Here is a 10410-nt window from a genome sequence, read left to right as displayed (position 1 = left end):
CTCCGGGCTCTGACGCAGGCGGTGACAGGAGCGGGGCCGGCCGGCCCGCCCGGCTTCCTGCCCCCGCCGGGCGGGGCGCTGAGTCAGGAGCGGCGGGAGGCACCGCCCCGCATCGCCCCGCACCGCCCCGCACCGCCCCGCACCGCCCCGTACCGCCCCGCACCGCCCCGCACCGCCCCGCATCGCCCCGCACCGCCCCGCACCGCCCCGCATCGCCCCGCACCGCCCCGCATCGCCCCGCATCGCCCCGCATCGCCCCGCACCGCCCCGCACCGCTCCGCACCACCCCGCACCGCCCCGCATCGCCCCGCACCGCCCCGCACCGCCCCGCACCGCTCCGCACCGCCCCGCACCGCTGCGCGTCCCGCGGGGAGCTGTGTCCCGCCAGAGGCTGAGGAGCCACAGGGACAGGTTGGACCCCAAGGTAGATTTGAGTACCAGCGGGAGCTGAGGACCCCAAAATAGATTTGGGTCCCACGGGGAAGCTGTGTCCCACAAGGGCTTGGGGAGCCACAGGCACAGCGTGGACCCCAAACTGGGTCTGAGTACTGCTTGGGGTTGGGGACCCCAAATGGATTTAGATCCTGGAGAGGGGTGTCTATACTATGAGGGATTGGTACTACTTGGACCTCAAAGTGGCCACGGGGTGCTGGGAACCCCAAAATGGATTTGAGTCCCACAGGGAAGCTGTGTCTCACAAGGAGCTGAGGAACCGCAGGCACAGCATGGACCCCAAACCACATTTGGGCACACAGGAGTCTGTGGACCCTGAAGCTGCTTCAAGGGCTTCAGAGCCCACAAGGGGTTGTGAATCCGCAGGGAAAACTTGGACCCCAAAACAGGTTTGGGCACAACAGGGGCTTTGGGTCTTATTAAGGGTTGAACGCCTACATGGCAAAGGTTGAACCCCAAAATGGATTCAGGAACCACTGGGGGCTGGGGACCCCCAAGTAGGCTTGGAACTGAAAGGGTTTTGGACCTTTCAAAGGGTTAGGGTCCCTGCAAAAGTTTGGGATTTGGGACCCATGGGCACAACTTGGACTCTAGCACGTATTTAAATACCACAGGGGGCTTGGGAACCCGGAGTAGGTGTGAACCCCAAAAGGGGGTTGGGTGCTTCAAGGGGTTTGGAGCCCACGAAGGGTTGGGTACCCACAGGCAAAACCTGGACCCTGACACACATTTGGGTCCCACAGGGGATTTGAGCCATGCAAAGGTTTGGCAACCCATACTGAGGGTTGGACTCTAAACAGATTTGAGTCCCACGGGGAGCTTGGGACCCATGGGTAGGGCTGGGCTCTGAAAGGGATTTGGACCCCACAAATGACTTGGGTCTCTGCCTGGGATTTGGGACCCACAGGCACAACTTGAACCCCAGCATGGATATGGCTGTTTCAAGGGGCTGGGGACTCACAGGCAAAACTCAGACCTCAAAACAGATTTTGGGCATCACAAGGGCTTTGAACCCCACAGTGGTTTGGGACCCACAGGCAAGTCTTGGATCCCAGAACAGATTTGGACACCACAGGTAATTTGGGACCCATGAGCAAGGCTTGGAGCCTGGAACAAATTTGAGCCTCACAGGATGGTTGGTCCCACAGGGATTAGGGGTCCCACAAGCAGGATGTGGCCCCCACAAGGAATTTGAGCCCTATACTGTGCTTGAGTTCCACAGGAGAAGCTTGGCCTCCACTATGGGTTGAGGTCCAAAAGCAGGGCTTTGCCCACAAGCAAGAATTGGCCCCAGAAAGTGCTTTGGTCCCTGGTGGTTGGGATGCAGACCTGGGAGTCATGTTGGATTTGCCTTGCCTAAGAAGGTGGATGAGACTGGGTTGGGGTGTGTGGGATTATTCCCGTGCTCCATTGTGGGCTCCTTGGCTCCCAGAGGCTGCCCACACAGTGCTGCAAGCCAGAGTGCTGACGCTTCTTTCCAGGAACATTATTTTACTTGTAAACCTCTTGGGATGCTTTTCATGGTCTTTTTCATTATTTTTTTGTGACACAGGTGTCTCATGGGAAGTGGTGCTATCAGGATTTTCTGGCCTTGCCCCTGTGTGTGTCAGTGATTCCTGTGGGCATGACATCCCTACTGGTCACCCCAACAACAACACTGCAAGGGCGAGGGTGAGCTGAGAACATCCTCAAGCTGATTTTCCTGCTGTACGTGGTTGATTCTTCTCTCCAGGTGCTTCACCCCTCTACCTGGCTCACTCACCCTGTGTCTCTCTCCTGAGCCCATGAAACAACAGCTGGGTACAGAGGCACGGGAGGGATGAGCTCAGCTTTTTCTTCAAATATGGAAATGTCAGGGAGGTAATCCATAATTCAAGGTGGTGCCCTGATGACGGGTGGGTCCTGTCTTTGAGGCACAAGGGCCTTCCTGAATATCCCAGCGTGCAGCCCTCGATCGCTGAAGGAGCGGTTTCCCTGAGGTTTCACTTACCATGTTTGGACATGGCCATGATTAATATTTCCTAACAGGAAGAAGTCATGCGTGCAGGCTTTCCTCTTTGGGGTTTGGGTCGAGGGTGGCCAAGTTCAGGTTGTACACTGGCTCCTCACTTCCTCTGCCTCACAGGCTACACCCTCCCCGCCAGCCCCGCAGTCCCCCTGGGCTGAGCCCAAAATGGGTCCTGGCACCAGGGAGGTGTCACCACACAGCCCCTGGGGGTCCAGAGAGCTTCGATGGGACTAGAACAGGCTACAATATCACCTGCCTCTACACGGTGTCTGTGGGACGAAGGGGGGGTCATTTGCTGCCCTCCCCGAGCTGAGTTTGGCAATGAAACCCAGGGTATGGGGGAAAGGGGATATCCTGGAACACAGCCGGAAAGGCTGCCAGCAACCCCCAGGTTACTCATTTTCTCTTTTGCTTCTAATAGTTTTGATGAAAGTAAAGCCACTATGAGATATGAGTCCCACACAGGGCAGAAATTATTTAGTGATTCAGTCAGGCGATGAACAATTCTGCCTCCACACTGCCCATAGTTGTGTGTGTGTGAAAGAGAGGGGGGAGTTGAAACAAAACTTATTTTTAAAGCGGCAATTTTTAATTATTTTTTTAAAATCAACCTAGAAGCACTACTACCTCAATAACTGGAAGCTTACACAAGAGGATAAATAGCCATCAACCAATCTAAGATGTTTTCCTGTGTAGGTTAAAAGAAGTATCTCAGTTTGACTCAACATGTATTTTGCTATTTCTTCTCTGAGCCTCATTCCTCCAACAAATTAATTCATGAGAAAGAGAGAAAAAAAAAAAAAGAGAAAAAAAATTTCTGTTTCTCTTTACCCTGAGCCAGGTTGGCAAGGTTTTTAACGCAGCTTTTTCACCTCTCGAGGAGCATCCTCTCCCTGCAAAGCCGGAGCAGCTCGCAGCCCCTGCGCCCAGGAAAGCCCTCTCTGCTTTGGCAAGGCTGCTGGCAGCAGCGGCCCGGAGCTGCCTTCCCTGGCTGGGCGCCACGCGAGCGCTGCTCCGGCGGGAGGAAATTCCCTGCTGACCGGCCGCAGCAGGGATAAGTGCCCTGGCACGGAGCAGCGGCCGCAGAGCTAGCGCAGGGAGCGGGGAGCCCAGCGGGAAAGGACCGGGGGAGGATTCGGCGCAATACACGAGCAGCGAGATAAGAGGTGTGAGTTGGACAAGCTCGGGATGTCAAGCTCCTCGCTGCTGGTTTCATGCTCGCCCTGCAGCGGGAGAAGCACTTTCCCTGGGGTTAAAAGCCTCTTGGTGCTTAAGGATGCATAAATCAGGAATATCTGGGCTTGGAGATAGGAATTTTTTTTCCTAGTTTTATGTCACATCCCTGCTGCAGTTCTAAAAAGGCTTATCAGCTGTATCTGGCTGTGGTTGTGTTGCTGGGTAATGTAACAGCCCATCTCAGACTGACAACTCAGGGACATGGGAAAAGAAACCATGGCTAAACCAACCCAGCTTGAGCAGTCAGATGTCCAGCACCACCCCCTTTGTCCCCAGCTCACTGTCTGACCCTGGTCCTCATTGATTTTAGACCAACACAGCTCCACCATCTTCTGCAAAGTTGCTCCTGTTTTGACCTGATGCTCTAAGACAGTCACATCTATAGGATTTAAAGCCCTGTGTGCCATGGTGTTATGGACCTGCTGGGTAATTATTGATACATTTACCAAAATGTGCTTTCTTCATGCTGTCAGTCCTTGGTAGAGATCGGGACAGGGTAATTCAGTGCCCTCCTACATCCACAGGCACCCTGTGAGCTTGAGAGAGATGCAGAATGTGACCTGTTTGCTGGTGAGCGCTGATATAATTGTTAGATTCCCAACAAACACACAAAAACTGTCACCCTGAGCGAATAAGCGTTAATTTAAAACGCAGGCATGAAATGGGAATTGGGAAAGCGCCGCATCGCTTCAGCCGCTCGCTAGCGATGGTTAGCGGGCAAGGAAAACAAGTATGACAAAACCCCACGTTATGCAGACAGCTGGATTCAAGTGGGGCACCTGTGTCCTCAATTAACCCAGCTCCCAGTTAACTTTGGTGCCATCAGAAAGCCTCACACCAGGGTTTGGAGGTGGGAAGCACAGGAGTGCTGCATTTTTCGCTCCTTGACATTTCGTGAGTCGTCTGTTTTAGCGCTGAAACGTCTCAAGTGATGGGACCGCTGCAATTTCTCTTTCAAGGGTATCACTCTCACACAATAATTAAATCTCTGGCTTTCAAGCATAATTGCCAATGACAGTGCCTCCAAAATTGCTTCTTTATGCTCGACTGTATGTTCTGTCTCCTGGCAGAAAGGGCTTCTGTAAAAATAAGCCAGGGAAGAGTTGTGAGTGACAGCAAAGACAAAAGGAAGCAACACAAACTCCATCCTTTTCCCCCCAAAGGACAACAGCTGTCCCTAAACATGGAGGTGGCCAAAACCTGCACAATCCTGGATGCCTAACAGGCCCAGGAGGAAATAGTAGCTCACAGCACAGCTCCATCATTACCAGGCCTGTTGGAAAACTGCAGTTTTTCAGCACTAGGACCTGTCTCCTGCTCCAGGTTGGTAATTGGTGGTGTTGGCCATGAGCCAGGCAGCACTCACAGCTCTGTCTTGAGAGGACAAAAACCTCCATTACTTTATGCTCTCTAATTCTCCCAAGGTGTGCTGCTGTCTATCAATGGAGTCGCCATGAGGTAATAGAAATTACAAACCTCCCCAGACTTATTTGTCTGAAAGCGTTTCTTGTAAAAATACTTATATGAGTCTCCAGAACCGTGGCACATGAGAATGGCAGAGAAGAGAAAGTTCGCAAATTAAATTGCAACAAAAGGCTCTTTATCGTAAACTATGGGGGAGACTGGGTGAGAGGGTTATTTCACTTCTGTTGGGCTGGCTGGTGACAGCAGTTAGAGAGAAAAAGTGGGGTTTTTTTGTTTTTTTGTCACTTTGCAGTGAAGCTGCTCTAGACCCTGAGCTGGGTAGGATGATGGGATTGGCCAGACACTGCTGGGCATTCATTTCCTGCGCTTGCCAGTGTCTCCCTGTGAGCTTTGGTAAGCCCCTGCCCTGTCACTTTGGTGGCTCACAATGGCAACATCGCAACTCCAGTCTCGCTGTGTCTGGCTTTTGCCTGCAAGGCCCCACCAGCCGCTGCCCTCCTTGCAAGAAGCACCCTAAACCTTCGTCACACCCCGTTCTTAACCAGCAAAAACCATCTGGAGCAGACATATTTGCAGTGATGTGACAGACAAGCTCTGGAGGAAATACCCGAGCTGTCTGAAAAAGTTACTCCCCCCCTGCCTCCAGCAAAGGCTGATGAGTTGAATCCGGGATCTCGGCATGATCCTATTTTGATGCAAAGTCGGAGCAAATGGGCTGGACTGTGAATGGGAGCATCTGGGGTGCTGCACACCTGCCCCCATGAGTGCTGGGGTGAAACCTCCAGCACAGGAGAGGGCTGCAGTGGCTCCTTAAGAGTAAAGAGTTTCAGAGCAGAGAAGTCAGGATCCAAATCCATTAGAAATAACAGTATGACTAAAGCTCAATTTTCTCCTCTAACAAAGGTTTTCACAAGCCCACAGTATGGGGCATTGCTGCTCCTGAGCAGCTCTTAGGATGCTTGAGCTGGACTGAAACATGAGTAAAATACATGTGAAAATTATGTATACACAGGTAGGTGTGTGTGCATCTCTTTATATTTTACTTGATTGACAGAAATCACAGCCAATCTCCCAGCTAAAAAATGCTTCTCCTGTGTCACCAAGGGCTGGAGCAGCATTTGGTGGCCACAGTGGCTACAGGTGATGCTTCAGTGCTTTCTCCTCAGTGCCAGACCTCTAGATGATGGTGCTTGTTTAAAAATGGAAGCTATCAAAAGGGCACCAGGGCCACATTTGTGTGCTGGTTTTATCTGTGAGCTGTCATTATCCTTCTGACACTTGCAGGACACCCAGGGTCACCGGGTTTTAGAGTCAGATCCTGGTAGCATGAAAAACTTACCCTGAAAAGGGCAACTGTGTGGAATTAGGTACAGAGAGCTAATTATTATTTGTCTTTGCATGTTCTGTATGGGTTTGGTGGCAGGTCATGCTCCCAAAGTCCTTGTGGTCAGTGTTGGGACTTCTGAGCCAAATTCTCATCTGCTGTAAAGCTCTTTAACTCTCATCAAGGCCACTGACAGAGCTGCCATGTCCAGGGGTATTGGTGTTCCCAGTGTAACTGGGCCTCATTGTTCCCGGGGAAGAAGATCCTGATTCTTACCCCCCAGTTTTACCAGTGGGAAACTGAGGCAGAAGGGGGGGCACAGGCCTGAGGTTTTGAGGCTGAGCCTAAACCAGTTCTTGCCAAGCTGCCCTGATATCAGTGCAGGGGAAAAGCTCCAGAAACAGAGACTCTGGATTACCCCATGCAGCAGCTCAGGGGTTTCTGTAGGAATCCTAAACCCTCTGTGCAGGCACCTACTGAACACAGGTACTCGGGCAGGACAAGCACTGCCCTGCGAGGTGGAAGCTGCAAGGGAAAACCCCCACTGAATAGTTTACGGCAAAATATTGAGCCCTTGGTAATTTCATTGCCAGCCAAAACAGATGACCTTCAAAACCTGGAGGCCTGACCTCAGAGGACCTGGGAGCATCCACCTGTCCTCCCATCTGCAGCCGGGAGCCACTTGCATCAGTTTTGCTTAAGTAATCTGTGACTGATCTGGCTTTTTCCTCCTCAGCTTCCCTGCCAACGCTGGCCCCCGGCACCCTGCACTTGCCTCGAGATGCTGTTCAGCTCTGGCTCCTCTTCACGGAGCAGCGGCTGCTGTGCTCTGAAAGGTTACACAGCCCTCAGCTGTCTGCTGCTGAGTCTGCAGGAGGAGATTCCTGCTGTGCCCCCACCATCTCAGCACCCCCTGACCTCATGTGGGGTGTGACGGGCAGAAACTGGGGCACAGGGAGACCTCCTGCCTTGCTGGGGCTGCTCTGTCAGAGCCACTGCACTCCTTGCTATGAATTAAAACCCACAAAAGGGGTGGCAGACATCATGGGGGTAGTGGTAGTGTGACTCAAGTCTTCTCTGGGAGGCAATGCTGGGCTGAGCTCCTGCATGAGGGGGCATCTCACTTTTTTGGGACACTCTGTCAGGGGTATGTAAATCTCCTAAATCTGCAGTGCTAACAGTCCTGGAGGACAAAACCTCCTGGCTCACACAGTGCCCCATTAACGCTGCAAAGGTCTTAGGGAGCCAGACAGCCCCACAACATAGCCTGCCCCCAGTGCAGCAGGGTGGGTGATTTGGGGTTTGATGCATCTCACCCCACATGAAGGTTATTCTCCCCAATCATCCTGTAAAACTGAGAACCTGCATTTGTGCTTCTATCCCTCAACTTTCCCCAAAGAGTAGAAATGAAGATGTAAGTTATACACACTTACAGATACACTTATTAACATAATGTGTACATTGCGGTGACATCTGTGGTTGGTAGAAACCTCTGTAAGACAACAGGATAAATTATTGACACCTCACTTAACAAGAGGCAGAGGGAGAAATGGAGATGAACACTGCTCTTTTGAGGCCGAAATACCCACAAACTCGTAGGAAATAGGAGCAGCTTGGCCAGTCCAGCTTAAACCCAACCATGCTGCAACTCAGAGGGGATTACAGAGGGGAAATAAACCTGAGTCCATTTGGTTTCCATTCTGGTTTTTGAGTTCCTAAACATTTGCACATACAGGATTTTCTTCCAAACTGTGGCAGCTGCAAAAACGAGTTCTCTCCTCCAAGCAAGAGCCAAGATTGCCACGTAATGACCTGACCCCATGAGACAGACTGCTGAGAAAAGGACCAAAACTGTGGCAGTTTCCCTGCATGGGCAATGTGCACATGCGTGCCCAGACGTGGGATTTAGGGGAAGGCTTTGGTAAACCAGCATTGGCTACATGCAGTCTGGAGTGCAATGAAAAGAGCAGCCTTTTTCTTTCATAAAACACTATTTATTTTATTTTGGAAATGAATCCACTCAAGGCAACAGAAAGAAAAAGATTTCAAGAATAGTATAAAAGTGGAGGTCAAGTTTAATTCAGAAAGTTAATGTTGCAGGGGGCCTGAAGTAGGTTTTCAGGGCTCAGCTTCTCTCCACAGGTGTGATTTTCTGTTCGTCCATGGTCCTGAGGAGTCCATGGACCTGAGGAATCTCTGCCCTGCCTGGGGTGCAGTCAAGGTTGTATCATGCACTCTGGAGAACACCACAGCTTCAACTCCACAGAGGAACACTGCAGGGGAGAAATAGTTCTTGAAGTCAAGCATTATAATTTACTAACAGGTTTATTAAAATCTTATTAGAAGATTATTTTTTAAAGTCCGTTTTACACAGCTGTTGTCCTTCTGCTGCTGTCTAATCCTGGAAAATCTCGGTGAATGAGTCATTTGCACTTACTATCTATTACACCCTCTTATTATAAGCCTGAGCGTGTTTGCATTTGCTTCAAATAATATCACTAGAGCCACAATGGTGCCATAAAATCTTCCACATCTCCACTTTTGGAGTCTCTTTTGCTGTTGGAACAGAGGTACAACACCCGAAGGTTTCATGGGGTGGTTCTGGGGCTCAGAAGGACTCAGGGAGCATTTCATCTGGAAATAACCTATAACTTAATTCCCCCAGTCCTGATCTTTAAGAAGAGGTTTTTAATGTCTGCCTTTTGTGTTTGGTAGGTCAGAGACACATTGTGGAGGATCAAGGATCTGCAAAGGACATTCCTGCTTCCTGAAGACAACCTCAAGCACCGAATATTTGTGCCTCACGACAAGGAGGACATCTGGCAGTTGTGCCTCAGGGATATCCGAAGGCCACAATGGGGTTTTTTGCTTGGTTTTGATATCTGAAGGCTGTTGAGCATTAAATGTGGCCTTCAGGATGGGACCCTGCATCGCTGCTTTGTTTGGCTCCTGGACATGATGCTCCTACTTCCATGACCATTAAAAAGAGGATAAAGGAGAGCCCAATATAAGAACATCAATTTATGGAGTGGTGCTGGTTAGCAGAACGTGCAAACACTGTCATAATAATAAAACATAATATTGGTGGGTACAGAGTGTGGTTTGGTCACAGCTTTTGTTCCCAGCTGTGCCCTCTCCCTTTACCAGTTGTGAGTCTCACCATCACTTTGTGATGCAGCCCCAAAAATTCCTAAACATTCCCTCAGTCCATTCTCATCCTCCTCTTACCCACCCAGGAGGACTCAGAGGGAACAGGGACATGGGTGGAAGCTGCCCTGTCGTGAGATGGGCTCTTCCAGCCTGTGCAAACTCTGTTCTCCTGACATCCCAGAGTGACCCTTTCCTCTGGGTCATTTGGCCAGAAGTCAAGGGAACAGTATTGCTCCGAATGTAACTACAGGAGGGAAAAAAAAAAAAAATCATATTCAAGGTTTAAAATCACTTGCTGCAGGGGTTGTTTCCATTGGCAGAGTCACCAGAACCAGCACAAATGATTCAAAACATTTTGTTAAATGAAATTCTCAGATGATGTCAGAGCTGAGGCTGCTTTAGCAAAACCAAAAGAGAAGGAAGGTTGAAACCAAAAAGAAGAAAAAAAAAAAATTATACCATTTGATAGAGAGGGATTAGGAGCTTAAAGTTATTTTTATAGGCTATCCAAATATTTGAAAATTTGGAAGTTCATAGTTCCAGTGCTTTAGCTCAGCTCTAGTCCTGCCAGCCCCTTAGTGCGAGTCACACAATGCAGCCAGCTGGGCTGGACTCACTAAACTCACAAAGCCTATTTTCTGTTATCCAGCCCTGACTCCCATATCCTACAGGCTCACCAACAAATCCCACCACCTTTGCCTGCCTCAGTTTCCCTCTGTCAAATACAGAGATTTCTATTCTCTGCTATAAAGTGCTTTGAGATTTGGCACCAAGAAAATCAGGGAAGCATCTCCTCCTGTGTGGGTCCTGACAA

At 50.4% G+C, this 10410-nt stretch overlaps 1 long non-coding RNA gene across 2 annotated transcripts; it reads left to right on the top strand.

Annotated features, from left to right (window-relative positions):
• The first annotated feature begins 332 nt into the window (after positions 1–332).
• Positions 333–9537, top strand: LOC116439168. 2 transcript variants are annotated; one of them, XR_004238088.1, is made up of 3 exons: positions 333–424; positions 2006–2160; positions 9162–9537. It is a non-coding gene; the product is annotated as an uncharacterized LOC116439168 (long non-coding RNA). The 2 variants fall into 2 exon arrangements; XR_004238089.1 differs by having other exon boundaries at positions 2006–2185.
• The last annotated feature ends 873 nt before the right edge of the window (positions 9538–10410 follow it).

This window comes from Corvus moneduloides, chromosome 1, assembly GCF_009650955.1.
Source record: "Corvus moneduloides isolate bCorMon1 chromosome 1, bCorMon1.pri, whole genome shotgun sequence".
In the NCBI taxonomy this organism is placed as follows: domain Eukaryota; kingdom Metazoa; phylum Chordata; class Aves; order Passeriformes; family Corvidae; genus Corvus; species Corvus moneduloides.
Note: the sequence above shows the minus strand (reverse complement) of the source record. Positions and strands in the feature narration are given on the sequence as shown.